This window comes from Zophobas morio, unplaced genomic scaffold (genome assembly GCF_036711695.1).
Source record: "Zophobas morio isolate AGI-343-1 ecotype UQ-CSIRO unplaced genomic scaffold, CSIRO_AGI_Zmor_V1 ptg000022l, whole genome shotgun sequence".
Lineage (NCBI taxonomy): Eukaryota > Metazoa > Arthropoda > Insecta > Coleoptera > Tenebrionidae > Zophobas > Zophobas morio.
Window position 1 is genome coordinate 9,944,753 of NW_026972127.1, and position 24,860 is coordinate 9,969,612.

The following is a 24,860-nucleotide window of genomic DNA, read 5'->3' on the forward strand; positions in this document are numbered from 1 at the left end:
CAGGTCAGGTCCGCGACGATTCCAACGCCGTCTATCTCGTCTCCATTGGTCCGGCCGTTTTCGAGTTATTCCAATTTCAATTTCGAAAAGTACGCCTCTCCGACGAATAAATTCCGTTCACTGTTAACAGACGATGCGATAAAAGTACCGTTCGTACGATCAAAGGTACTCACCCGGAGACATCACGAGGGGGCTCCGAAGGTAAGCTGAGCATTCGAAAACTCCCGGGAAAGCCGGAAAATCGAAAAAGCGTTTTCATCCTGGAATCGAAGTGACAACTGACAGACTCAGTCGGTAATGCAGTTTTCTGTTCACCACGGAACTTGGGTGAATTTTATGCATTTCCAAAAATTTATCCTTAAGTTAACTTAAACGACTAGCAAGGATACCGGGAAGACTTCTCCGATCCCTCCTGGACTTGCAGGTGACGCAGTAAGTTTCGACTTAACTCTCAGTCTCGGACTTGGAAAGAAATCCATCGAGTGTAAAATTCGACCATCAGTTCAGATTCCTCAGGCAGCTACAAAAGCACAAGGAGCGAGAGAAAGCAAAAGAGTCTATTCATACCCTCCCTCCGTGCTGATTCCAAAAATATAGGCTGTTCATGGTCGCGGAGCGACATTTTCGAAAAAATCGGTACGAAATGCCTAATTTATCGAATTTTCAAAAATTTCGATATTTCAACCGTCGATTCTGGAAAAACGGTTGCAGCTATCAAAGAATCGAGGCCGGAAGTGAGATCTAGAGCTCGAAATCTACAAGAAAATGTACTCAGTTAGGTTTCGAAAATGTCAAAATTTCGGCGAAATTTGAAGAAGGGGGGACCATTGGAAAATTTTTACTTTTGAAAAAGTCGTTTGAAAATTCTGAAAAAATTCAGGGACGTAGATCTCGACGTGCTGATTCCAAAAATATAGGCTGTTGATGGTCGCGGAGCGACATTTTCGAAAAAATCGGTACGAAATGCCTAATTTATCGAATTTTCAAAAATTTCGATATTTCGACCGTCGATTCTGGAAAAACGGTTGCAGCTATCAAAGAATCGAGGCCGGAAGTGAGTTTTAGAGCTCGTAATCTACAAGAAAATGTACTCAGTTAGGTTTCGAAAATGTCAAAATTTCGGCGAAATTTGAAGAAGGGGGGACCATTGGAAAATTTTCACTTTTGAAAAAGTCGTTTAAAAATTCTGAAAAAATTCAGGGACGTAGATCTCGACGTGCTGATTCCAAAAATATAGGCTGTTGATGGTCGCGGAGCGACATTTTCGAAAAAATCGGTAGGAAATGCCTAATTTATCGAATTTTCAAAAATTTCGATATTTCAACCGTCGATTCTGGAAAAACGGTTGCAGCTATCAAAGAATCGAGGGACGCACTTAACGACGATACGACGAACTGAACACTACTCTGGAGTTCCGCATTGAACGATTTCCAATCCATGGCCGGCATAGGAGATGCCTGTAAGGGGCTCGAGTTTGACATATGTCAATCGCTCGCAGCCCCCACGCTAACCGGGGTCCCCCGGCAAACATAAACGAGTCGGTTCCTTATGTACAAGGGACATAAGGTCGTCGCAGTCACCGAGGTGCTGCCGTTCGTCCGATACACATACACGACGGACGACAGCCCCCCGAAAGACGGGCAAAGACTTCTCGGCCACATGTTTCCTTTGGTCGATATCGAAAAGACACCAGTGATAGCCCCCTTAAGACCGAACTCGTCCCCAAAGACGTTCGACTTGGCAAAAATGTCGGTCGAATGTTGTTATTAGTCAATAAACAATATGTAAATCCTTTCGATGGTCTGTTAGCAAGGAGCCCCATAGTTATCTCCCTCCGAGACGGCCCCGATGGCCCCCAAAAGACTTAAAGTTCTCGAGACAACTTGATTCGTCGATACGTTCGTCGATTGTTGTTATAGATGGATAAACAATCGACGAACTGTCCATAACGAAAAGGCTCTATCGTTATACACCCCCAAAGGCACCACCGATAGCCCCCAGAAACATTCGACCTTGTTAATATCTTCGTTGTTTGTTGTCGTTAATGGATAAACCAAACGTGAATCTCTTCGAGGGTCGACAAGGAAAGAGCCCCATCGTTATCTCCCTCCGAGACGCCCCCGACAGCCCCCAAAAGACTTAATGTTCTCGAGACAACTTGATTTGTTAATAAGTTCGTCAATTGTTGTTATCGATCGACAAATTCGACAGAAACGGTTTCTACGTTCCACGATCAAACACCCCGATGATCGACTTCGCCCCAGGAAGCCCCCTTTCGCTCCAGAAACAGCTCCCGAGACTTAACCTCAAAACGACTTTTTAATTTGCCCATATCTTTGGAAATGGTTAACGTTAATTGACCACTCCGGTACCGAACGAAAGAGCTAAGATTTTTTCATCCCTCTTGAAAAAACCGAGCGCCTTTTCGTCCTCGTTTCTTCGAAAAACGTAAAAAACGCTATTTTTGACTTAAAATCGTTAAAATTAGTGTTAAACAATCATGAACGATAGATTAAGCCTAAACAAGACCGAATTATGAAAATCAAACGATTTAAGGTCTTTTTTGCAAATTTTGGCTGCCACAACTTGGCGAACAAAGTCTCGGTCCGTCCTAACAACGGACCTGAATTTATTTCTCGATCTGAGCTCGTTTTAAAATCAAATTTTACATTTTTTGTCCAATTTGAACGAAACTTGCCCAAAACGTCCCTTCTGCATTCAAATGAAGTATCGTGACAAAAAAACTACCCTCGATTCATTTTTCATCCCTTAAAGTGGAAAAAACGTCAATTTTGCACGAAAAACCACCCCACCTCGATTTTCTTTCTTCCCAAAGGACCCAAAAATTTTTTCACCCCAAAAACCACCCCTAAAAAATTTTCAACTCCCAAATTAAAAAATCAAGTTTCGACCAATTTTCATCCCCCGAACACAAACTTAGATCATTCGAGATTAAAAAAACCACCCCCGACCCGTTTTTCATCCCCCTAATGGAAAAAAACGTCCCTCTTCGACCAAAATCAACCCCGCTTCGATTTTCGTAATTCCGACGTCATCGAGTGATAGTCGGACACGAAAAACTACCCCAAAAAAATTTTCAACCCCTAAATCCCAATTTTTTTTTTCTGATTTTCATCCCCCCGACCCAAAAAATGATCTTTGAAGACAAAGAAAACTACCCTCGACAAATTTTCATCCCCTAAATTCAAACATGATAGAATCTCTTCGACCAAAAAACTACCCTTAACTCATCTTCATCCGTTATCCATTAAAACTACCCCCAATTTCAACCCCTAAATCTAAAAACTACCCCTATTTTCATCCCCTAAATTAAAAAAAGAGCAATTTTTCTCCCCACCCTAAACCCCTCTTTCACAAAACATCCCGCTAGTTTGAAAGGGGGTCGGACTTTGGTGAAAATTCGAAAAATGTCGAAAAATCTTAACCCTTTCAGGCCTGAATTATTTGAAGTTTTCCCAAAATTTTAATATTTGAGTCACACGTTGTTTGATTTTTTTAATGATTTTTAAGCTATGTCAAAACTTCATGGGCCAGCCTTTTGGCCCTTTATACCCTGTACACATATGTGCACAGTTGGTGCAGATGGTTATAAGACAAACAATATTACTTACTTCAAAAAGCTTTTTATTTCACTATTTTGTATGATATTTGTAATAACAGTTATTTTTATTTGTCAAGCACAAATGTACTTTACATTTTTCACACATGATCCGCGATCTTGATTTACATTGCGGAAATTTGCATCGGCTTGCAAAGCTTTTACCGTCCACAATGGGCAAATGGCCAACGTTATCAAGTCGTACATCAACGATAGGTCTTACTTCCTGTCTTCTGGATGACGTTGGTGTTGCTGGAGTGGATGCTGTACTGGGTGGTGGTGTAGCCGCCGATGGACGCCCTAGTTTTTTTTTTTTGCACTTTGTTCATTAATATAAGAGCTTCAGCCACTTGAGCTCGAAAATGTAGCAAGTCCAAAATATTTTGGGGACTAATTTTCAATTCCTGCGCCAGTAATTAATAAGCATTCAATCCAAAAATTATTTTTCACTTACTACACATCACTACCCGTTCAGACCAACTGTACACAAGTGTGTACGCAAATAATTGAAAGATATTAGCAATACCAATAGTTATAATATAATGTTTTATTATTTATACACAAGCAACAAGGTCTCAACAACACTATCAAAATGTTTCTTGGTGTCACGATGTAAAATGGGGTGAACACGTCATATAATATCCGGCCGTGTTCAAGGTTGCCCAAATATCTAGAGTTTTCTTGACATATGTATTTTTATACCTCTGCGATGCGCTCACAGATGGACTAGCGTCTATTGGTTCGAAGCTGAAATGGTGCACAAATGTGTACAAGTGGTTTCTATGGGTCAAAACATAAATAAGAAAAAAATGGAGGGGTCAAAACGCGGTGTACACAAATGTGCACGCCAGGCCCGAAAGGGTTAATTTTGAAAATTTCGACCTTGAAAAAATTTCGAAAAATCTTGAAAATTTAGATCTTGAAAATCTTGACCTCGAAAATTTCGAAAAATCTAAAAAAAATCTCGATTTTCAAAATCGTGACCTTGAAAAATTTTTCAAAATATTGGAAATTTCGATCTTTGAAAAATTTGACCTTGAACAATTTCGAAAATCTTCAAAAATCTCGAAAAAAATTTTCAAAAAAACCTTCTCTTTTCTCCCCACCCAAAACCCCAACTTCCCAAGTGGTCCCGATAGTTTGTCTGGGGGTTGGAGTTTGGGGAAAATTCGGAAAATTATGGAAATCTTGAAAATTTTGGAATCTTGAAAATTTTGGAAATCTTGAAAAATCTTGATTTTTGGGGTAAAAATCTTGCTTTTTTGGGGAAAAAATCTTGTTTTTTGGGGTAAAAATCTTGTTTTTTTGGGGAAAAATCTTGAATTTTTGGGGTAAAATCTTGATTTTTGGGGTAAAGATCATGATTTTTTGGGGTAAAAATCTTGAAAACTTTTGTTTTTTTGGGGAAAAATCTTGTTTTTTGGGAGAAAAATGTTGAAAAATCTTGATTTTTTGGGGTAAAAATCTTGATTTTTGGGGAAAAATCTTGAAAAATCTACAAGAAAATGTACTCAGTTAGGTTTCGAAAATGTCAAAATTTCGGCGAAATTTGAAGAAGGGGGGACCATTGGAAAATTTTCACTTTTGAAAAAGTCGTTTAAAAATTCTGAAAAAATTCAGGAACGTAGATCTCGACGTGCTGATTCCAAAAATATAGGCTGTTCATGGTCGCGGAGCGACATTTTCGAAAAAATCGGTACGAAATGCCTAATTTATCGAATTTTCAAAAATTTCGATACTTCAACCGTCGATTCTGGATAAACGGTTGCAGCTATCAAAGAATCGAGGCCGGAAGTGAGTTCTAGAGCTCGAAATCTACAAGAAAATGTACTCAGTTAGGTTTCGAAAATGTCAAAATTTCGGCGAAATTTGAAGAAGGGGGGACCATTGGAAAATTTTCACTTTTGAAAAAGTCGTTTCAAAATTCTGAAAAAATTCAGGAACGTAGATCTCGACGTGCTGATTCCAAAAATATAGGCTGTTCATGGTCGCGGAGCGACATTTTCGAAAAAATCGGTACGAAATGCCTAATTTATCGAATTTTCAAAAATTTCGATATTTCAACCGTCGATTCTGGAAAAACGGTTGCAGCTATCAAAGAATCGAGGCCGGAAGTGAGTTCTAGAGCTCGAAATCTACAAGAAAATGTACTCAGTTAGGTTTCGAAAATGTCAAAATTTCGGCGAAATTTGAAGAAGGGGGGACCATTGGAAAATTTTCACTTTTGAAAAAGTCGTTTAAAAATTCTGAAAAAATTCAGGGACGTAGATCTCGACGTGCTGATTCCAAAAATATAGGCTGTTGATGGTCGCGGAGCGACATTTTCGAAAAAATCGGTACGAAATGCCTAATTTATCGAATTTTCAAAAATTTCGATATTTCAACCGTCGATTCTGGAAAAACTGTTGCAGCTATCAAAGAATCGAGGCCGGAAGTGAGTTCTAGACCTCGTAATCTACAAGAAAATGTACTCAGTTAGGTTTCGAAAATGTCAAAATTTCGGCGAAATTTGAAGAAGGGGGGACCATTGGAAAATTTTCACTTTTGAAAAAGTCGTTTAAAAATTCTGAAAAAAAAAAGTCCGCTTTCACTTCTTCGATAACTCCCTTGGTTTTTCCAGAATCGTCCTTTGAAGTGAATAGTCATAGTTACTCCCCCCCAAACAAATTTGCATTTTTCTCGTTTATTTGAAGAGATCCGGCAAAAGCGAATATGTAATCGTAATCCTGAGGAAATTCCGCGTCATATGACACCCCATCGGAGTGTCATAGTTACTCCCACCGGAGAATCATAGTTACTCCCACCGGAGAATCATAGTTACTCCCACCGGAGAATCATAGTTACTCCCACCGGGGAATCATAGTTACTCCCGCCGTAGAATTATAGTTACTCCCAACGGAGAATCATAGTTACTCCCACCGGAGAATCATAGTTACTCCCACCGGAGAATCATAGTTACTCCCACCGGAGAATCATAGTTACTCCCACCGGAGAATCATAGTTACTCCCACCGGGGAATCATAGTTACTCCCACCGGAGAATCATAGTTACTCCCACCGGAGAATCATAGTTACTCCCACCGGAGAATCATAGTTACTCCCACCGGAGAATCATAGTTACTCCCACCGGGGAATCATAGTTACTCCCACCGAAGAATCATAAGTACTCCCACCGGAGAATCATAGTTATTCCCACCGGAGAATCATAGTTACTCCCACCGGAGAATCATAGTTACTCCCACCGGGGAATCATAGTTACTCCCGCCGTAGAATCATAGTTACTCCCACCGGAGAATCTTAGTTACTCCCACCGGAGAATCATAGTTACTCCCACCGGGGAATCATAGTTACTCCCACCGAAGAATCATAGTTACTCCCACCGGAGAATCATAGTTACTCCCAACGGAGAATCATAGTTACTCCCACCGGGGAATCATAGTTACTCCCGCCGTAGAATCATAGTTACTCCCACCGGAGGATCATAGTTACTCCCACCGGGGAATCATAGTTACTCCCACCGGGGAATCATAGTTATTCCCACCGAAGAATCATAGTTACTCCGACGGGAGAAAAATAGTTACTCCCGCCGTAGAATCATAGTTACTACTCCCACCGGAGCATCATAGTTACTCACATCGGAGAATCATAGTTACTCCCGCCGTACAATCATAGTTACTCTGACCGGAGAATCATAGTTACTCCCACGGGAGAATCATAGTTACTCCCACCGGAGAATCATAGTTACTCCCACCGGAGAATCATAGTTACTCCCACCGGAGAATCATAGTTACTCCCACCGGAGAATCATAGTTACTCCCACCGGAGAATCATAGTTACTCCCACCGGAGAATCATAGTTACTCCCACCGGAGATTCATAGTTATTCCCACCGGAGCATCATAGTTACTCCCAACGGAGAATCATAGTTACTCCCGCCGTAGAATCATAGTTACTCTCACCGGAGAATCATAGTTACTCCCACCGGGGAATCATAGTTACTCCCACCGGAGAATCATTGTTATTCCCACCGGAGAATTATAAGCGAATATGTAATCGTAATCCCGAGGAAATTCCGCGTCATATGACACCCCATCGGAGTGTCATAGTTACTCCCACCGAAGAATCATAGTTACTCCCACCGGAGAATCATAGTTACTCCCACCGGAGAATCATAGTTACTCCCACCGGAGAATCATAGTTACTCCCACCGGGGAATCATAGTTACTCCCGCCGTAGAATCATAGTTACTCCCACCGGAGAATCTTAGTTACTCCCACCGGAGAATCATAGTTACTCCCACCGGGGAATCATAGTTACTCCCACCGAAGAATCATAGTTACTCCCACCGGAGAATCATAGTTACTCCCAACGGAGAATCATAGTTACTCCCACCGGGGAATCATAGTTACTCCCGCCGTAGAATCATAGTTACTCCCACCGGAGGATCATAGTTACTCCCACCGGGGAATCATAGTGACTCCCACCGAAGAATCATAGTTACTCCCACCGGAGAATCATAGTTATTCCCACCGGAGAATCATAGTTACTCCCGCCGTAGAATCATAGTTACTCCCACCGGAGAATCATAGTTACTCCCACCGGAGAATCATAGTTACTCCCACCGGGGAATCATAGTTACTCCCACCGAAGAATCATTGTTACTCCCACCGGAGAATCATAGTTCCTCCCACCGGAGAATCATAGTTCCTCCCACCGGGGAATCATAGTTACTCCCGCCGTAGAATCATAATTACTCCCACCGGAGAATCATAGTTACTCCCACCGGAGAATCATAGTTACTCCCACCGGGGAATCATAGTTACTCCCACCGAAGAATCATAGTTACTCCCACCGGAGAATCATAGTTATTCCCACCGGAGAATCATAAGCGAATATGTAATCGTAATCCTGAGGAAATTCCGCGTCATATGACACCCCATCGGAGTGTCATAGTTACTCCCACCGAAGAATCATAGTTACTCCCACCGGAGAATCATAGTTACTCCCACCGAAGAATCATAGTTACTCCCACCGGGGAATCATAGTTACTCCCGCCGTAGAATCATAGTTACTCCCACCGGAGAATCATAGTTACTCCCACCGGGGAATCATAGTTACTCCCACCGAAGAATCATAGTTACTCCCACCGGAGAATCATAGTTATTCCCACCGGAGAATCATAAGCGAATATGTAATCGTAATCCTGAGGAAATTCCGCGTCATATGACACCCCTTCGGAGTGTCATAGTTACTCCCACCGAAGAATCATAGTTACTCCCACCGGAGAATCATAGTTACTCCCACCGGAGAATCATAGTTACTCCCACCGGAGAATCATAGTTACTCCCACCGGAGAATCATAGTTACTCCCACCGGAGAATCATAGTTACTCCCACCGGAGAATCATAGTTACTCCCACCGGAGAATCATAGTTACTCCCACCGGAGAATCATAGTTACTCCCACCGGAGAATCATAGTTACTCCCACCGGAGAATCATAGTTACTCCCACCGGAGAATCATAGTTACTCCAACCGGGGAATCATAGTTACTCCCACCGAAGAATCATAGTTACTACCACCGGAGAATCATAGTTACTCCCACCGAAGAATCATAGTTATTCCCACCGGAGAATCATAGTTATTCCCACCGGAGAATCATAAGCGAATATGTAATCGTAATCCTGAGGAAATTCCGCGTCATATGACACCCCTTCGGAGTGTCATAGTTACTCCCACCGAAGAATCATAGTTACTCCCACCGGAGTGTCATAGTTACTCCCACCGAAGAATCATAGTTACTCCCACCGGAGAATCATAGTTACTCCCGCCGGGGAATCATAGTTACTCCCACCGAAGAATCATAGTTACTCCCACCGGAGAATCATAGTTACTCCCACCGAAGAATCATAGTTACTCCCACCGGAGAATCATAGTTACTCCCACCGGAGAATCATAGTTACTCCCACCGGAGAATCATAGTTACTCCCGCCGGGGAATCATAGTTACTCCCACCGAAGAATCATAGTTACTCCCACCGGAGAATCATAGTTACTCCCACCGAAGAATCATAGTTACTCCCACCGGAGAATCATAGTTACTCCCGCCGGGGAATCATAGTTACTCCCACCGGAGAATCATAGTTACTCCCACCGAAGAATCATAGTTACTCCCACCGGAGAATCATTGTTACTCCCACCGGAGAATCATAGTTACTCCCACCGGAGAATCATAGTTACTCCCACCGGAGAATCATAGTTACTCCCACCGGAGAATCATAGTTACTCCCACCGGAGAATCATCGTTACTCCCACCGGAGAATCATAGTTACTCCCACCGGGGAATCATAGTTACTCCCACCGAAGAATCATAGTTACTCCCACCGGAGAATCATAGTTACTCCCACCGAAGAATCATAGTTATTCCCACCGGAGAATCATAGTTACTCCCACCGGGGAATCATAGTTACTCCCACCGAAGAATCATAGTTACTCCCACCGGAGAATCATAGTTATTCCCACCGGGGAATCATAGTTACTCCCGCCGTAGAATCATAGTTACTCCCACCGGAGAATCAAAGTTACTCCCACCGGGGAATCATAGTTACTCCCGCCGTAGAATCATAGTTACTCCCACCGGAGAATCATAGTTACTCCCACCGGAGAATCATAGTTATTCCCACCGGAGAATCATAAGCGAACATGTAATCGTAATCCTGAGGAAATTCCGCGTCATTTGATACCCCATCGGAGTGTCATAGTTACTCCCACCGAAGAATCATAGTTATTCCCACCGGAGAATCATAGTTACTCCCACCGGGGAATCATAGTTACTCCCACCGAAGAATCATAGTTACTCCCACCGGAGAATCATAGTTATTCCCACCGGAGAATCATAGTTACTCCCACCGAAGAATCATAGTTACTCCCACCGGAGAATCATAGCTACTCCCACCGGAGAATCATTGTTACTCCCACCGGAGAATCATAGTTACTCCCGCCAGGGAATCATAGTTACTCCCACCGGAGAATCATAGTTACTCCCGCCGGGGAATCATAGTTACTCCCACCGGAGAATCATAGTTATTCCCACCGGAGAATCATAGTTACTCCCACCGGAGAATCATAGTTACTCCCGCCGGAGAATCATAGTTACTCCCACCGGAGAATCATAGTTACTCCCACCGAAGAATCATAGTTACTCCCACCGGAGAATCATAGTTACTCCCACCGGAGAATCATAGTTACTCCCACCGGAGAATCATAGTTACTCCCACCGGAGAATCATAGTTACTCCCACCGGAGAATCATAGTTACTCCCACCGGAGAATCATAGTTATTCCCACCGGAGAATCATAAGCGAATACGTAATCGTAATCCTGAGGAAATTCCGCGTCATATGACACCCCATCGGAGTGTCATAGTTACTCCCACCGAAGAATCATAGTTACTCCCACCGGAGAATCATAGTTACTCCCACCGGAGAATCATAGTTACTCCCACCGGGGAATCATAGTTACTCCCACCGAAGAATCATAGTTACTCCCACCGGAGAATCATAGTTATTCCCACCGGAGAATCATAGTTACTCCCACCGAAGAATCATAGTTACTCCCACCGGAGAATCATAGCTACTCCCACCGGAGAATCATTGTTACTCCCACCGGAGAATCATAGTTACTCCCGCCAGGGAATCATAGTTACTCCCACCGGAGAATCATAGTTACTCCCGCCGGGGAATCATAGTTACTCCCACCGGAGAATCATAGTTATTCCCACCGGAGAATCATAGTTACTCCCACCGGAGAATCATAGTTACTCCCACCGGAGAATCATAGTTACTCCCACCGGAGAATCATAGTTACTCCCACCGAAGAATCATAGTTACTCCCACCGGAGAATCATAGTTACTCCCACCGGAGAATCATAGTTACTCCCACCGGAGAATCATAGTTACTCCCACCGGAGAATCATAGTTATTCCCACCGGAGAATCATAGTTACTCCCACCGGAGAATCATAGTTACTCCCACCGGAGAATCATAGTTACTCCCACCGGGGAATCATAGTTACTCCCACCGAAGAATCATAGTTACTCCCACCGGAGAATCAGTTATTCCCACCGGAGAATCATAGTTACTCCCACCGAAGAATCATAGTTACTCCCACCGGAGAATCATAGCTACTCCCACCGGAGAATCATTGTTACTCCCACCGGAGAATCATAGTTACTCCCGCCAGGGAATCATAGTTACTTCCACCGGGGAATCATAGTTACTCCCACCGGAGAATCATAGTTATTCCCACCGGAGAATCATAGTTACTCCCACCGGAGAATCATAGTTACTCCCACCGGAGAATCATAGTTACTCCCACCGGAGAATCATAGTTACTCCCACCGGGGAATCATAGTTACTCCCACCGAAGGATCATAGTTACTCCCACCGGGGAATCATAGTTACTCCCACCGGTGAATCATAGTTACTCCCACCGGGGAATCATAATTATTCCCACCGAAGAATCATAGTTACTCCCACCGAAGAATCATAGTTACTCCCACCGGGGAATCATAGTTACTCCCACCGGAGAATCATAGTTACTCCCACCGGGGAATCATAGTTACTCCCACCGGAGAATCATAGTTACTCCCACCGGAGAATCATAGTCACTCCCACCGGGGAATCATAGTTATTCCCACCGGAGAATCATAGTTACTCCCACCGGAGAATCATAGTTACTCCCACCGGAGAATCATAGTTACTCCCACCGGAGAATCATAGTCACTCCCACCGGGGAATCATAGTTACTCCCACCGAAGAATCATAGTTACTCCCACCGGAGAATCATAGTTATTCCCACCGGAGAATCATAAGCGAATATGTAATCGTAATCCTGAGGAAATTCCGCGTCATATGACACCCCATCGGAGTGTCATAGTTACTCCCACCGAAGAATCATAGTTACTCCCACCGGAGAATCATAGTTACTCCCACCGGGGAATCATAGTTACTCCCACCGAAGAATCATAGTTACTCCCACCGGAGAATCATAGTTACTCCCACCGGAGAATCATAGTTACTCCCACCGGAGAATCATAGTTACTCCCACCGGAGAATCATAGTTACTCCCACCGGGGAATCATAGTTACTCCCTCCGGAGAATCATAGTTACTCCCACCGTAGAATCATAGTTACTCCCACCGGGGAATCATAGTTACTCCCGCCGTAGAATCATAGTTACTCCCACCGGAGAATCATAGTTACTCCCGCCGTAGAATCATAGTTACTCCCACCGGAGAATCATAGTTACTCCCACCGGGGAATCATAGTTACTCCCACCGAAGAATCATAGTTACTCCCACCGGAGAATCATAGTTACTCCCACCGGGGAATCATAGTTGCTCCCGCCGTAGAATCATAGTTACTCCCCTCCAAAATTCTTTTTGCCCTTTTCGCCCTTCTCTTCATTTTTCTTTCTTTTTTCGTTCTATTTCGTCCCTTTTATCCTTTTTCGTCCTTCTTAGTCCTTTTTCGACCTTTTATGTCCTTTTTCGACTTTTTTCGGCCTCTTTCGTCCATCTTTGTCATTTTTCGTTCTTAATATCCTTTTTCGTCCTTTTCGCCGCGGAAGTCATATCCGCTTTCATTTCTTCGATAACTCCAAGGGCCTTTTCCAGAATCGTTTTTTGAAATATTCAAAAATATGCTAAATAACCTCAATATTCCAACAATTTTTAACAAAATATTCGAAATTTCACTTAATATATATATTTTCTTGTAGAAGAAGTCAAATCCGCTTTCACTTCTTCGATAGCTGCAATGGCCTTTACAGAATCGTTCTTTGAAATATTCAGAAATATGCAAAATAACCCCAATTTTCCATCAATTTTTTACAAAATTTTCGAAATTTCACTTAATACATTTTCTTGTAGATTTCGGGAAGCAGAAGTCAGGTCAGGTCCGCGACGATTCCAACGCCGTCTATCTCGTCTCCATTGGTCCGGCCGTTTTCGAGTTATTCCAATTTCAATTTCGAAAAGTACGCCTCTCCGACGAATAAATTCCGTTCACTGTTAACAGACGATGCGATAAAAGTACCGTTCGTACGATCAAAGGTACTCACCCGGAGACATCACGAGGGGGCTCCGAAGGTAAGCTGAGCATTCGAAAACTCCCGGGAAAGCCGGAAAATCGAAAAAGCGTTTTCATCCTGGAATCGAAGTGACAACTGACAGACTCAGTCGGTAATGCAGTTTTCTGTTCACCACGGAACTTGGGTGGATTTTATGCATTTCCAAAAATTTATCCTTAAGTTAACTTAAACGACTAGCAAGGATACCGGGAAGACTTCTCCGATCCCTCCTGGACTTGCAGGTGACGCAGTAAGTTTCGACTTAACTCTCAGTCTCGGACTTGGAAAGAAATCCATCGAGTTCAGATTCCTCAGGCAGCTACAAAAGCACAAGGAGCGAGAGAAAGCAAAAGAGTCTATTCATACCCTCCCTCCGTGCTGATTCCAAAAATATAGGCTGTTCATGGTCGCGGAGCGACATTTTCGAAAAAATCGGTACGAAATGCCTAATTTATCGAATTTTCAAAAATTTCGATATTTCAACCGTCGATTCTGGAAAAACGGTTGCAGCTATCAAAGAATCGAGGCCGGAAGTGAGATCTAGAGCTCGAAATCTACAAGAAAATGTACTCAGTTAGGTTTCGAAAATGTCAAAATTTCGGCGAAATTTGAAGAAGGGGGGACCATTGGAAAATTTTTACTTTTGAAAAAGTCGTTTGAAAATTCTGAAAAAATTCAGGGACGTAGATCTCGACGTGCTGATTCCAAAAATATAGGCTGTTGATGGTCGCGGAGCGACATTTTCGAAAAAATCGGTACGAAATGCCTAATTTATCTAATTTTCAAAAATTTCGATATTTCAACCGTCGATTCTGGAAAAACGGTTGCAGCTATCAAAGAATCGAGGCCGGAAGTGAGTTTTAGAGCTCGTAATCTACAAGAAAATGTACTCAGTTAGGTTTCGAAAATGTCAAAATTTCGGCGAAATTTGAAGAAGGGGGGACCATTGGAAAATTTTCACTTTTGAAAAAGTCGTTTGAAAATTCTGAAAAAATTCAGGGACGTAGATCTCGACGTGCTGATTCCAAAAATATAGGCTGTTGATGGTCGCGGAGCGACATTTTCGAAAAAATCGGTACGAAATGCCTAATTTATCTAATTTTCAAAAATTTCGATATTTCGACCGTCGATTCTGGAAAAACGGTTGCAGCCATCAAAGAATCGAGGCCGGAAGTGAGTTCTAGACCTCGTAATCTACAAGAAATTGTACTCAGTTAGGTTTCGAAAATGTCAAAATTTCGGCGAAATTTGAAGAAGGGGGGACCATTGGAAAATTTTCACTTTTGAAAAAGTCGTTTAAAAATTCTGAAAAAATACAGGGACGTAGATCTCGACGTGCTGATTCCAAAAATATAGGCTGTTGATGGTCGCGGAGCGACATTTTCGAAAAAATCGGTACGAAATGCCTAATTTATCGAATTTTCAAAAATTTCGATATTTCAAACGTCGATTCTGGAAAAACGGTTGCAGCTATCAAAGAATCGAGGGACGCACTTAACGACGATACGACGAACTGAACACTACTCTGGAGTTCCGCATTGAACGATTTCCAATCCATGGCCGGCATAGGAGATGCCTGTAAGGGGCTCGAGTTTGACATATGTCAATCGCTCGCAGCCCCCACGCTAACCGGGGTCCCCCGGCAAACATAAACGAGTCGGTTCCTTATGTACAAGGGACATAAGGTCGTCGCAGTCACCGAGGTGCTGCCGTTCGTCCGATACACATACACGACGGACGACAGCCCCCCGAAAGACGGGCAAAGACTTCTCGGCCACATGTTTCCTTTGGTCGATATCGAAAAGACACCAGTGATAGCCCCCTTAAGACCGAACTCGTCCCCAAAGACGTTCGACTTGGCAAAAATGTCGGTCGAATGTTGTTATTAGTCAATAAACAATATGTAAATCCTTTCGATGGTCTGTTAGCAAGGAGCCCCATAGTTATCTCCCTCCGAGACGCCCCCGACAGCCCCCAAAAGACTTAATGTTCTCGAGACAACTTGATTTGTTAATAAGTTCGTCAATTGTTGTTATCGATCGACAAATTCGACAGAAACGGTTTCTACGTTCCACGATCAAACACCCCGATGATCGACTTCGCCCCAGGAAGCCCCCTTTCGCTCCAGAAACAGCTCCCGAGCATGGACCTACTATTATTGGACTGCTCGTGCCCGCTCTAAACTGTTGTCAACATGATTAGGCAACACACAATACCCATTCGGGGCAAAAGCATCATTGGTGTAAATTGGCGCGAACCCCATTATAGCAAAAAACTGGGGCACTTCGTTCATTTTGGACTGTTTTCTATGAAATATTAAATTTTTAGTTAAATTGTTATGTGTAAATGACATTTTGTCCACTGTGGTGAAGCTTTGTGTGGCATTTAACTGCTAACAAAGATACGGACAAAATCCTACGGTTTCATTTCACAGGTTTAGTAATTACTAATTATTACAACTAATTACATTATTTTTACTTCCTTAGCAGAGCTAAGGGAACTGTTGTAATAGGACAGTTTTACTATTACTACATATAAAATTACTGTTGTTCAAATTTTACTTTTTCAATTTCAAAACATAAAATTATACTCATCCTAATCGCTACCTACGGCCGAGAATAACTGATCCTGTTTAATTCATGATATAAGTAAATTTACTTGTATCATGGTTTAATTTAAGAATTAAGACATTAATTTAAAAAATATATTTTGCGAATTAGACGATCACATCTTAAATCAGGATCCATTAAACAATCACCATATTCAACTAAATTACCTTGTTCTAAAAATTTATTTCGCAATTCGGATTCGTCATCGAAATAAGCGAATAACGAAATGAATTTGATAACAGGATTAGACACAGATATTCAAAATTGATATCAATTAAAATTCGGTAAGTATATGTATATAATTTCGGAGGCTTCTACGGTCGGAATGATATACATATACATATACTATACATGATCGTTTTCCGGGTTGGAACCGTGTAAACTTAACCCGGAAAACGATCATGTATAGCGTATGTACAAATATAGTAAATCGTTTTAGTAATTAATTTCAAAATTATATCACATTATTATGACAGTCTTAATAGATTTCTCAAAGTCTGTCGAGATTCATAAAGTTTGTTCAATAGTTTTTTCGTTTCAAATTTATTAGTATAAAATGTTCGACCTTTGTAACGACAAAAAAATGAATTTTTTGCGTATTAGCTATAAGATTAAACAAATATTTGTTTCAAGCAATGTTGTTTGTGATTATATTAGTTAATTAGATGCTAAACAAACATTAAATAACTCTAGCGTTTGATGTAAAAACAAATATTCCATAATTTTCCTATGTCGCTCAGTACTCTTTTGCCCCCAATGGGTATTACTGGTTGCCTAATCATGTTGACAACATTACTTATACGGTTTCCAAACAGCAACGCGCAGTCCAATTATAATAGGTCAATGCTCCCGAGACTTAACCTCAAAACGACTTTTTAATTTGCCCATATCTTTGGAAATGGTTAACGTTAATTGACCACTCCGGTACCGAACGAAAGAGCTAAGATTTTTTCATCCCTCTTGAAAAAACCGAGCGCCTTTTCGTCCTCGTTTCTTCGAAAAACGTAAAAAACGCTATTTTTGACTTAAAATCGTTAAAATTAGTGTTAAACAATCATGAACGATAGATTAAGCCTAAACAAGACCGAATTATGAAAATCAAACGATTTAAGGTCTTTTTTGCAAATTTTGGCTGCCACAACTTGGCGAACAAAGTCTCGGTCCGTCCTAACAACGGACCTGAATTTATTTCTCGATCTGAGCTCGTTTTAAAATCAAATTTTACATTTTTTGTCCAATTTGAACGAAACTTGCCCAAAACGTCCCTTCTGCATTCAAATGAAGTATCGTGACAAAAAAACTACCCTCGATTCATTTTTCATCCCTTAAAGTGGAAAAAACGTCAATTTTGCACGAAAAACCACCCCACCTCGATTTTCTTTCTTCCCAAAGGACCCAAAAATTTTTTCACCCCAAAAACCACCCCTAAAAAATTTTCAACTCCCAAATTAAAAAATCAAGTTTCGACCAATTTTCATCCCCCGAACACAAACTTAGATCATTCGAGATTAAAAAAACCACCCCCGACCCGTTTTTCATCCCCCTAATGGAAAAAAACGTCCCTCTTCGACCAAAATCAACCCCGCTTCGATTTTCGTAATTCCGACGTCATCGAGTGATAGTCGGACACGAAAAACTACCCCAAAAAAATTTTCAACCCCTAAATCCCAATTTTTTTTTTCTGATTTTCATCCCCCCGACCCAAAAAATGATCTTTGAAGACAAAGAAAACTACCCTCGACAAATTTTCATCCCCTAAATTCAAACATGATAGAATCTCTTCGACCAAAAAACTACCCTTAACTCATCTTCATCCGTTATCCATTAAAACTACCCCCAATTTCAACCCCTAAATCTAAAAACTACCCCTATTTTCATCCCCTAAATTAAAAAAAGAGCAATTTTTCTCCCCACCCTAAACCCCTCTTTCCCAAAACATCCCGCTAGTTTGAAAGGGGGTCGGACTTTGGTGAAAATTCGAAAAATATCGAAAAATCTTAATTTTGAAAATTTCGACCTTGAAAAAATTTCGAAAAATCTTGAAAATTTAGATCTTGAAAATCTTGATCTCGAAAATTTCGAAAAATCTAAAAAAATCTCGATTTTCAAAATCGTGACCTTGAAAAATTTTTCAAAATATTGGAAATTTCGATCTTTGAAAAATTTGACCTTGAACAATTTCGAAAATCTTCAAAAATCTCGAAAAAAATTTTCAAAAAAACCTTCTCTTTTCTCCCCACCCAAAACCCCAACTTCCCAAGTGGTCCCGATAGTTTGTCTGGGGGTTGGAGTTTGGGGAAAATTCGGAAAATTATGGAAATCTTGAAAATTTTGGAATCTTGAAAATTTTGGAAATTTTGAAAAATCTTGATTTTTGGGGAAAAAATCTTGTTTTTTGGGGTAAAAATCTTGAATTTTTGAGGTAAAATCTTGATTTTAGGGGTAAAGTTCTTGATTTTTTGGGGTAAAAATCTTGAAAACTTTTGTTTTTTTGGGGAAAAATCTTTTTTTTTTGGGGTAAAATCTTGATTTTTTGGGGAAAAATCTTGTTTTTGGGGAGAAAAATCTTGAAAAATCTACAAGAAAATGTACTCAGTTAGGTTTCGAAAATGTCAAAATTTCGGCGAAGTTTGAAAATTTTCACTTTTGAAAAAGTCGTTTAAAAATTCTGAAAAAATTCAGGAACGTAGATCTCGACGTGCTGATTCCAAAAATATAGGCTGTTGATGGTCGCGGAGCGACACTTTCGAAAAAATCGGTACGAAATGCCTAATTTATCGAATTTTCAAAAATTTCGATATTTCAACCGTCGATTCTGGAAAAACGGTTGCAGCTATCAAAGAATCGAGGCCGGAAGTGAGTTCTAGAGCTCGAAATCTACAAGAAAATGTACTCAGTTAGGTTTCGAAAATGTCAAAATTTCGGCGAAATTTGAAGAAGGGGGGACCATTGGAAAATTTTCACTTTTGAAAAAGTCGTTTAAAAATTCTGAAAAAATTCAGGGACGTAGATCTCGACGTGCTGATTCCAAAAATATAGGCTGTTGATGGTCGCGGAGCGACATTTTCGAAAAAATCGGTACGAAATGCCTAATTTATCGAATTTTCAAAAATTTCGATATTTCAACCGTCGATTCTGGAAAAACGGTTGCAGCTATCAAAGAATCGAGGCCGGAAGTGAGTTCTAGAGCTCGCAATCTACAAGAAAATTTACTCAGATAGGTTTCGAAAATGTCAAAATTTCGGCGAAATTTGAAGAAGGGGGGACCATTGGAAAATTTTCACTTTTGAAAAAGTCGTTTAAAAATTCTGAAAAAATTCAGGGACGTAGATCTCGACGTGCTGATTCCAAAAATATAGGCTGTTGATGGTCGCGGAGCGACATTTTCGAAAAAATCGGTACGAAATGCCTAATTTATCGAATTTTCAAAAATTTCGATATTTCAACCGTCGATTCTGGAAAAACGGTTGCAGCTATCAAAGAATCGAGGCCGGAAGTGAGTTCTAGAGCTCGAAATCTACAAGAAAATGTACTCAGTTAGGTTTCGAAAATGTCAAAATTTCGGCGAAATTTGAAGAAGGGGGGACCATTGGAAAATTTTCACTTTTGAAAAAGTCGTTTAAAAATTCTGAAAAAATTCAGGGACGCAGATCTCGACGTGCTGATTCCAAAAATATAGGCTGTTGATGGTCGCGGAGCGACATTTTCGAAAAAATCGGTACGAAATGCCTAATTTATCGAATTTTCAAAAATTTCGATATTTCAACCGTCGATTCTGGAAAAACGGTTGCAGCTATCAAAGAATCGAGGCCGGAAGTGAGTTCTAGAGCTCGAAATCTACAAGAAAATGTACTCAGTTAGGTTTCGAAAATGTCAAAATTTCGGCGAAATTTGAAGAAGGGGGGACCATTGGAAAATTTTCACTTTTGAAAAAGTCGTTTAAAAATTCTGAAAAAATTCAGGGACGCAGATCTCGACGTGCTGATTCCAAAAATATAGGCTGTTGATGGTCGCGGAGCGACATTTTCGAAAAAATCGGTACGAAATGCCTAATTTATCGAATTTTCAAAAATTTCGATATTTCAACCGTCGATTCTGGAAAAACGGTTGCAACTATCAAAGAATCGAGGCGGGAAGTGAGTTCTAGAGCTCGAAATCTACAAGAAAATGTACTCAGTTAGGTTTCGAAAATGTCAAAATTTCGGCGAAATTTGAAGAAGGGGGGACCATTGGAAAATTTTCACTTTTGAAAAAGTCGTTTAAAAATTCTGAAAAAATTCAGGGACGTAGATCTCGACGTGCTGATTCCAAAAATATAGGCTGTTGATGGTCGCGGAGCGACATTTTCGAAAAAATCGGTACGAAATGCCTAATTTATCGAATTTTCAAAAATTTCGATAATTCAACCGTCGATTCTGGAAAAACTGTTGCAGCTATCAAAGAATCGAGGCCGGAAGTGAGTTCTAGACCTCGTAATCTACAAGAAAATGTACTCAGTTAGGTTTCGAAAATGTCAAAATTTCGGCGAAATTTGAAGAAGGGGGGACCATTGGAAAATTTTCACTTTTGAAAAAGTCGTTTAAAAATTCTGAAAAAAAAAAGTCCGCTTTCACTTCTTCGATAACTCCCTTGGTTTTTCCAGAATCGTCCTTTGAAGTGAATAGTCATAGTTACTCCCCCCCAAACAAATTTGCATTTTTCTCGTTTATTTGAAGAGATCCGGCAAAAGCGAATATGTAATCGTAATCCTGAGGAAATTCCGCGTCATATGACACCCCATCGGAGTGTCATAGTTACTCCCACCGGAGAATCATAGTTACTCCCACCGGAGAATCATAGTTACTCCCACCGGAGAATCATAGTTACACCCACCGGGGAATCATAGTTACTCCCGCCGTAGAATTATAGTTACTCCCAACGGAGAATCATAGTTACTCCCACCGGAGAATCATAGTTTCTCCCACCGGAGAATCATAGTTACTCCCACCGGAGAATCATAGTTACTCCCACCGGAGAATCATAGTTACTCCCACCGGGGAATCATAGTTACTCCCACCGGAGAATCATAGTTACTCCCACCGGAGAATCATAGTTACTCCCACCGGAGAATCATAGTTACTCCCACCGGAGAATCATAGTTACTCCCACCGGGGAATCATAGTTACTCCCACCGAAGAATCATAGTTACTCCCACCGGAGAATCATAGTTATTCCCACCGGAGAATCATAGTTACTCCCACCGGAGAATCATAGTTACTCCCACCGGAGAATCATAGTTACTCCCACCGGGGAATCATAGTTACTCCCGCCGTAGAATCATAGTTACTCCCACCGGAGAATCTTAGTTACTCCCACCGGAGAATCATAGTTACTCCCACCGGGGAATCATAGTTACTCCCACCGAAGAATCATAGTTACTCCCACCGGAGAATCATAGTTACTCCCAACGGAGAATCATAGTTACTCCCACCGGGGAATCATAGTTACTCCCGCCGTAGAATCATAGTTACTCCCACCGGAGGATCATAGTTACTCCCACCGGGGAATCATAGTTACTCCCACCGGGGAATCATAGTTATTCCCACCGAAGAATCATAGTTACTCCGACGGGAGAAAAATAGTTACTCCCGCCGTAGAATCATAGTTACTACTCCCACCGGAGCATCATAGTTACTCACATCGGAGAATCATAGTTACTCCCGCCGTACAATCATAGTTACTCTGACCGGAGAATCATAGTTACTCCCACGGGAGAATCATAGTTACTCCCACCGGAGAATCATAGTTACTCCCACCGGAGAATCATAGTTACTCCCACCGGAGAATCATAGTTACTCCCACCGGAGAATCATAGTTACTCCCACCGGAGAATCATAGTTACTCCCACCGGAGAATCATAGTTACTCCCACCGGAGCTTCATAGTTATTCCCACCGGAGCATCATAGTTACTCCCAACGGAGAATCATAGTTACTCCCGCCGTAGAATCATAGTTACTCTCACCGGAGAATCATAGTTACTCCCACCGGGGAATCATAGTTACTCCCACCGGAGAATCATTGTTATTCCCACCGGAGAATTATAAGCGAATATGTAATCGTAATCCTGAGGAAATTCCGCGTCATATGACACCCCATCGGAGTGTCATAGTTACTCCCACCGAAGAATCATAGTTACTCCCACCGGAGAATCATAGTTACTCCCACCGGAGAATCATAGTTACTCCCACCGGAGAATCATAGTTACTCCCACCGGGGAATCATAGTTACTCCCGCCGTAGAATCATAGTTACTCCCACCGGAGAATCATAGTTACCCCCACCGGGGAATCATAGTTACTCCCACCGAAGAATCATAGCTACTCCCACCGGAGAATCATAGTTATTCCCACCGGAGAATCATAGTTACTCCCACCGGAGAATCATAGTTACTCCCACCGGGGAATCATAGTTACTCCCGCCGTAGAATCATAGTTACTCCCACCGGAGAATCTTAGTTACTCCCACCGGAGAATCATAGTTACTCCCACCGGGGAATCATAGTTACTCCCACCGAAGAATCATAGTTACTCCCACCGGAGAATCATAGTTACTCCCAACGGAGAATCATAGTTACTCCCACCGGGGAATCATAGTTACTCCCGCCGTAGAATCATAGTTACTCCCACCGGAGGATCATAGTTACTCCCACCGGGGAATCATAGTGACTCCCACCGAAGAATCATAGTTACTCCCACCGGAGAATCATAGTTATTCCCACCGGAGAATCATAGTTACTCCCACCGGGGAATCATAGTTACTCCCGCAGTAGAATCATAGTAACTCCGACCGGAGAATCATAGTTACTCCCACCGGAGAATCATAGTTACTCCCACCGGGGAATCATAGTTACTCCCACCGAAGAATCATTGTTACTCCCACCGGAGAATCATAGTTACTCCCACCGGAGAATCATAGTTACTCCCACCGGGGAATCATAGTTACTCCCGCCGTAGAATCATAATTACTCCCACCGGAGAATCATAGTTACTCCCACCGGAGAATCATAGTTACTCCCACCGGGGAATCATAGTTACTCCCACCGAAGAATCATAGTTACTCCCACCGGAGAATCATAGTTATTCCCACCGGAGAATCATAAGCGAATATGTAATCGTAATCCTGAGGAAATTCCGCGTCATATGACACCCCATCGGAGTGTCATAGTTACTCCCACCGAAGAATCATAGTTACTCCCACCGGAGAATCATAGTTACTCCCACCGGAGAATCATAGTTACTCCCACCGGAGAATCATAGTTACTCCCACCGGAGAATCATAGTTACTCCCACCGGAGAATCATAGTTACTCCCACCGGAGAATCATAGTTACTCCCGCCGGGGAATCATAGTTACTCCCACCGAAGAATCATAGTTACTCCCACCGGAGAATCATAGTTACTCCCACCGAAGAATCATAGTTACTCCCACCGGAGAATCATAGTTACTCCCACCGGAGAATCATAGTTACTCCCACCGGAGAATCATAGTTACTCCCACCGGGGAATCATAGTTACTCCCACCGAAGAATCATAGTTACTCCCACCGGAGAATCATAGTTACTCCCACCGGGGAATCATAGTTACTCCCGCCGTAGAATCATAGTTACTCCCACCGAAGAAACATAGTTACTCCCACCGGAGAATCATAGTTACTCCCACCGGGGAATCATAGTTACTCCCGCCGTAGAATCATAGTTACTCCCACCGGAGAATCATAGTTACTCCCACCGGAGAATCATAGTTACACCCACCGGGGAATCATAGTTACTCCCACCGAAGAATCATAGTTACTCCCACCGGAGAATCATAGTTATTCCCACCGGAGAATCATAAGCGAATATGTAATCGTAATCCTGAGGAAATTCCGCGTCATATGACACCCCATCTGAGTGTCATAGTTACTCCCACCGAAGAATCATAGTTACTCCCACCGGAGAATCATAGTTACTCCCACCGGAGAATCATAGTTACTCCCACCGGAGAATCATAGTTACTCCCACCGGAGAATCATAGTTACTCCCACCGGAGAATCATAGTTACTCCCACCGGAGAATCATAGTTACTCCCGCCGGGGAATCATAGTTACTCCCACCGAAGAATCATAGTTACTCCCACCGGAGAATCATAGTTACTCCCACCGCAGAATCATAGTTACTCCCACCGGAGAATCATAGTTACTCCCGCCGGGGAATCATAGTTACTCCCACCGGAGAATCATAGTTTCTCCCACCGGAGAATCATAGTTACTCCCACCGGGGAATCATAGTTACTCCCGCCGTAGAATCATAGTTACTCCCACCGGAGAGTCATAGTTACTCCCACCGGAGAATCATAGTTACTCCCACCGAAGAATCATAGTTACTCCCACCGGAGAATCATAGTTATTCCCACCGAAGAATCATTGTTACTCCCACCGGAGAATCATAGTTACTCCCACCGGAGAATCATAGTTACTCCCACCGGAGAATCA